We start from the raw sequence: 6,924 nt of genomic DNA on the forward strand, positions 1-6,924 counted from the left end.
ATGATAAGGGTGAGAGTAAAAGTTAGCCAAAAGAAAACAAGAAAAGAGCAAGAGAAAGGCAACTTGCCTTCCTTCCTTCTCTCCCTCTTTCTCTCTTCTCTTGCCGAAAATAAAAGAGGCTAATTAAGGGGATTCATTCCCCCTTATTTCACCATGAATGATGAGGATAAATAAATAAATAAAAATAAAAAATAAAATAGAAAAAAAAGGCTAAGGGAGATGGAAAGCAAAAACTAATTTTGCTACTTCTTCCTCCTTAACATAAAAGGGAGCAAGTAAAGAGAAGAATTCTAATTTTTCTCTCATTCTCCCCTCTCCATCACCGAGAACCCCAGCCCCCTCTCCTCCATCTTCGGCCCCAAGCCAAGGTTTTCTCCTAAGAAAGCCTAAGATACAAGGAGGACTTAGCAAGAGGAACAAGGGAAGGGAACTAGAAGAAGAGGCTACTTCTTCCATCACCATACCTTAGATCCACAAGCGAAAAGGATGTAAGCTTCCCCTCACCTGTGGTACAAGGCGTTTTATGTACTTTTCGGATTTTATGAGGATTATAAAACCTAGAATAGAATTTAAGAAAAATTCGGCCAAAGAAGAGTTTTCAAATCTAGGAAGGTTTAAACAAGTCCTCATTTCATGATATTTTTTCTATGCTATGTAGGAAGGTTTTCCTTCATGTTTTTATACCTATATGATGCTTGGTCAGAGGAGTACCTAACCCTAGAATTTCGGCCAAAAATATTTTAAAGAGGTTAGGAAAATCATTGTTTAACCAAACTAGTACAAGATTCCCTCCATGAATTACTAAGGGTCTTTTGTTGGTTTTTCTTGCTTAAAAGTTACTTGGAACCAAAAGAAATCCACTCATATGTTTCGGCCAAGAAAAGAGCTTAGGGTTAGGAAGACCTTTAAATTTAAGTAACCATGTTTATATGATAGAATATAGAGTTCTCTTAAAGAATTGCATGTTGAATATTGCTAGAAATTCATGAACTCTTCATTAAGATTTTCGGCCATTATAAGATGGATAGCTTAGAAAAGCTTAAACAAAATTTTAACATGCTCAAGACCTCTGTGATATTAAGATATGAAAGTGGTTTAATGCTCTCATGCTTAATTAGGGTATAGAGAATTTAGTTACATGATATATGACATGTAAGGTCACAAGGGTCCTAGCTTGTTTATGAACCAAATTTGTATATGATGTTCTTAGTAATTTTTTCCATGAAACTTACTTAGGTTTTTCCATGCTTTAGGCCACTTAAAACCTAGTTTAGAGAATGGTAGGTTTCGGCCATGAGGAAAAATAAAAGAAAAAGGAAAGAAACCTAGGAAGCCTAAGACACAATGCACATGTATGTTTATTATGCTTGTCTTTATACATGCTATGAAACTTGTATGACTTCCTATGCTTTTAGGCTATTTGAAGCAAAGTTAACCACTGATGGGTCTCAGCCAAGTAGGGTTTAAATGACCTAGAGGCCTTAGAATTGAAACCAATTGTGTTAAAAATGCTTCTTATGGAAATATGATAATGTGTTGATTGTGTCACATGCTTGTATAATTTTTCCATGACCTAAATGGACCATTGTAGGTCTCGTCCATGAAGGGATAGATGCCCTAGAAACCCTAGAACAAAATTTAAATATGCTCATGTCACTCTACATGAAATATGATAAGTAGAAAGCCAAAGTTCTCATGCTATATGTTGCTTAATGACCTAAAATGAGGCTAGGGTAAGTTTCGGCCATACCCTTTGTATGATACCTTATTATGAATTTATACATGATGTTAGTTCAAGTTCACATGCTTGTATGCTTTCTTTTAGCCCTAATGAATACTTGTTAAATTTCGGCCATGACATATGTTAAGGGCTTGAAGAGCTTAGGAACTAGCTCAAATATGCTTACTATGTTACTTGGAAAAAAATGCTATAAATATGGTTTAAGGTTTCCATGCTTTCATGACATTTGGGACCTTGTTTCACACCTGATAGGGTTCAGCCACATGAAGTTTAGGGACTTGGAGAACTTAGAAACCAAGTTAATCATGCTTATAATGCTTCCTATGAAATTGATGTGATGATAATTTAGGTTCCACATGCTTGGAGGTTGTTTTTACCTAAATTGAGATCTAAAGGGGGTTCGGCCATGATAAGAACCCAAGGGATTAGGAAGCTTAGAACCCAAGCTAACTATGTTACCATGTTTCTTATGATAGTATAATCACATGATACACCCTTATGCTTAAACATGTATGCTTGTGATTTATACTTTCCATGATATGATATGTGCTTAGAAATATGCATGCTTAGATGATATGCTATGTGCTTAAAATATTCATGCTTTCATGATATGCTATGTGGATAGAAATATGCATGCTTTGATGATATGCTATGTGCTTAAAATATGCATGCTTTCATGATATGCTATGTGGATAGAAATATGCATGCTTTGATGATATGCTATGTGCTTAAAATATGCATGCTTTTATGATATACTATGTGGATAGAAATATGCATGCTCTCATGATATGCTATGTGGTGAAAATATGCATGTTTTTATGACATGATGTATGCCTAAGTGATGCATACTTTTTATGACATGATGTATGCCTAAGTGATGCATACTTTTTATGACATGATGTATGCCTAAGTGATGCATACTATTTATGATATGATGTATGCCTAAGTGATGCATACTTTTATGACATAATGTATGCCTAAGTGATGCATACTTCTATGATATGCTATGTGACTAAATGATGCATTTTTATACATGCTACTTTACTTTGTAAGGCTTGTACCAAGGGTGGGCTCCTAATCAGTCCCTAGGCCTTTGGCTGTGTGATCTAGGCTAGTAAAAACAAAGGGATGGGCTCCTTAGTACGCCCTAGGTCTATGGCTGTGTGATCCGAACCTAATTCCTAGTATGATTCAAGACTTGCTACCTTGGATATACTTAGGATGCGCGCATATCTACGTGATTTATCTATGTGTGGTACAAGACGGGGCCCTGATTATGTTGATATTATGTTCAAGTATATATGTAAGAAAAAATGGTTTTAAAGATCATGAGACATACACATGTTTTTCGGATACATGTTTTCAAAATCATATTGCATATACCTTATGATCATGTTGTGATGATGCTATGATTTATGATATGCCATGATTAGATATGATTATGTTATGTTTCATGCTTTGCTTTAAGAGCTTGATATGCCATGCCACCTACTGTAACACCCACTAAGCTTGTAAGATAAATATATGAATGTGGGATTTTGCCTTAGAAAAATAATAGGAAGTGAGTTGAAGCAAAAAGGAATAAAATGAAATAAAAAGAAGTGAAGGTTAAGGATTGAACCTTGAACCTCTTATACTATAATTTATAGAATTAGTTAGTAGAAACCAATTGGGATAGAGAGAAGATATTGATAGCAAGGAAAGTGAATGCATGATAAAGATAGGAGTAAAGATCTAAGAAGAGAAAGCAAGAAAAGAGCAAGAGAAAGCACTACAAGAAAACAGGGCTTTAGAGACGAAAAAATCTGTCTCTGAAAATCATTTTTCCGTCTCTAAAGAAAGTTTGAGACGGAATATTCCGTCTCAAAAATCCGTTAGTGAAAGCCCCGTAGCTAATTTTGAAACGGAAATATTCTGTCTCTAATTTTTGAAACGGATGAAAAAACTGTTTATAAATCTATTTCAAGTTAACAAAATAAAATTAATTTCAAATGTAAATTCTGTCTCTAATTTTGTTTTAAATTTGTTATTAATCTTGTTTATAAATCTGTTTACAATTCTATTTATAAATCCGTATATAATTTTATTTTTAAATTTATCACTAAATATTATTATATTACATTTTTATATTTTTCATCAATATATTTAAATAATTCTTCATTTCAAATAAATTAAAATTATTAAAAAGAAATAACTTCTAATTCCAAATGTATTATACAATTAATATTAAAATAAATAAATATTTACATTATCCAAACAAATTTGACCAATAATCAAACTATAAAGATCAAATTTTCCTAGATATAAATGATTTGTATATTCCATTTCTTGAATCATTTCCGAATCATCTCCTTGAGATTTTCTTCCCTCTATAATAAGTTTTTTTTTCTCTTTCAATAATTTGTTCCTCTATCCTCGAGCTAATAACATGCATGCCTTCATTTTCTTCTTTTGCCCTCCCTGTCTTCGAATTCCATGAGATAAATTGCTTCTCTTGTACAGATTAATGAACCAACCAATTTTGTTGAGAAAATCTAACAAATCAAAATATGAAACAAGTCTTACAATATCAAAATTTTTAATACAAATAAATTAAAATTATACAAAAGTCATAATCAATATCAATGATCACCCACTAATTAGTCCATAGTTGTCAATGCTAAAGAATTAACAAGTCATGAAGACTCTTTTGGCTCTGAAACAATAGGCATCACAAAACCATAAAAATTAGGTCAGTGTGAACAAATACTTAAGTAGGATTTTCTTCAAATTTGAATCTTAAACTTAGAATCTCTAAGTACATATAACAAAATCAAATACAAGATAATAGAAAATTTTGGATTCTAAGACTAAGATTTGAAATAGCAAAGCAACTATGAAATCAAACCTAATGAATAAAATACAATTGCAGAAAATAATAGTCAACATGAAGTAATTAACGAAACTAAGCATGGAACAAAACTTAGAGCATTAAAGAAACCTAATCTAACTTAACCTAATTGAATTTAAATGAAGACATAAAACTTAACAATTGAAAGAGCAATACAAAGCAAGAGTTAAGTAAACTAAGATGCATCAGATTGAACCTAACTATTGAAAGAGACATTTCACCGAACGTGAAATGAACACATGACATGCAAAAATTAGAACCTAACTACGGAACATTTTATCAAACAAGTTGGGTGCATGAAACAATTAAAGCCAAGTGCGTGCATTCTAATTAAGGGAGATCAAGTTTGATATAAGCATTCAATAAGAAACATAACACACATCCAACTTGATAAAAGAAACAACCTAATAAATCTGATCAGGTTCAGATTACTACCCTTATCAGCAGTTTGTGGCTCTTCCGACGATGGTAAATCTGTCCAACAACCCTCACTGCCTCAGAATTCACCGATACACGACAGTGGCACAAATCCAAGCACAAATGGGGTCACCGCAGCAATGGATCTGCAATCCAGAAGATGCCAATCCGTTGATAAGTTGTGACGGCTGTCAAACAGGGAAGAGGAATAGAGATGACAACATCTCATACCTCCTTGTGGTTGACCGGATGGCCATGGCACAATTGAAGGGGGCAACGCGTGGTAACCCCTCGCAACTGCTGATACGCGGAAGAACAACCCTACTCTCCTGTGTACTCAGCTCTCCGACAGTGACAGATGGAAGAGGAAGAAGTGGCAGCCGGTGAAAGAGATGGCGGCGACGCTAGCAGCCCAAAATTGCAGGTACTGTGGTCGGATGCGATGACGCCGGCTGCATCTAGGGCAGAGACTCAAGGGGAAAAGTAGAAGAGGATCGGGCTGCCTGATAACCCAGAGAGCTTGGTGTTGGTGAGGCTCGCGGAGAGAAGGACTGCTGCCGGCGGTGCTCTCGTGACAATCGGCGTGGTGAGGACCTCCGCGACGAGGAGACGACGACAGAGGAGGGAAGATGACGCGGAAGAAGAGAAAGGGGCGCCGGTTGGAGAAGATGAGGAGAAGAAGAAGAGCAGAGAGTAAACGACGTGAGAGAGGAGGAAGAATCGGGGCGGCGACGAGATAAGGTGAGGAAGGATTCGACGATTAGGGTGGAATAGGGCACGGTGAGGAATTATAACCATTAATTAAATTAGATAACTAGGTTTATTTTAATTAAAACTTAAGTAATTTCTTTTATCAACTCCTACTTAAATTAGGTATTCCTAATAATTTTTTCTCAAGTCTGCAAATGTATCCCCTCCAATTACACAGCTCCGAAAAATTCTTAAAAAATATCTAAAAATTCCGTTAAGATTAATTCCCAATTAAACCTTATTATTTAATTATTATTATTATTTTTTTATTGCCATATTTTACAATAAAAGTGCACAATTATTAGTAAAAATCAATAAAAATAATAAGAATTCAGGGACTGTAGGGTGGACGACCTCACGGTCGCATGAGGGGGCTAATTGAAAAGGTCACGAACCTTGCGGCCTTGAGAAGCAACTGTAGACAACCTTAAGTGGTTGTGATCGCCCTCACAACTACGGTCGACCTCGCACCTGCGAGCAACCTTTGCAGCCGTATAAGATAGCCACCAAGCACGAGAAAAATAAAATCAGAGGCGGGGGAAAAAGAATTTGTACCTGCTCTGATAAAGCCAAAGACAAAGCCAAAGCCAAATTAGGACGAGGAGAAAGGGTTAGAAAACCTAATTCATATTTATTTTTCTTTATAAAAAGTTATATATAATTTCATATTAAATTTGGTTTAAATTCTTTCTTAAAGTTTTTTCATATATTATATTTTATCAAAGTGAATATATTTACAATTTCATGTCTCTGATTTATGTAAATATAAAACAAATTCTATTTTCGTTTAAAAATATTTAAACGATCACAAATTCCATTTATAATCCATATTTATTTTTTTAATACAATTTATACATAGCTTCGTATCAAAAATTGTTTTAAATTTATTTTCAAATATTATATTTCATTAAAGTTAAACAAATTAATTATTATGTAACAAATCTGTATCTGATTTATATAAATTTGAAATAGATTTTATTTTCGTTTTAACTTTAAATTAATTTATAAACGAAATTTGTCACAGAAATTATACAGTCTTCTGTTTATAATTCATATTTATTTTTGTTTATAAAAATTTATATGTTCGTTTCAAATTTGTTTTAAATTCTATCTTAATTTTTTTTAA

General features: G+C 33.8%; 1 long non-coding RNA gene across 1 annotated transcript; it reads right to left on the reverse strand.

The window, feature by feature from the left end:
- Positions 1-4,215: 4,215 nt before the first annotated feature.
- On the reverse strand, positions 4,216-5,822 carry LOC121967301. The gene is made up of 3 exons (XR_006107703.1): positions 5,280-5,822; positions 5,067-5,194; positions 4,216-4,275 (listed from the first exon to the last, which is right to left on the reverse strand). It is a non-coding gene; the product is annotated as an uncharacterized LOC121967301 (long non-coding RNA).
- Positions 5,823-6,924: the final 1,102 nt, after the last annotated feature.

The sequence above is a fragment of the Zingiber officinale genome, chromosome 1B (genome assembly GCF_018446385.1).
Source record: "Zingiber officinale cultivar Zhangliang chromosome 1B, Zo_v1.1, whole genome shotgun sequence".
NCBI lineage: Eukaryota > Viridiplantae > Streptophyta > Magnoliopsida > Zingiberales > Zingiberaceae > Zingiber > Zingiber officinale.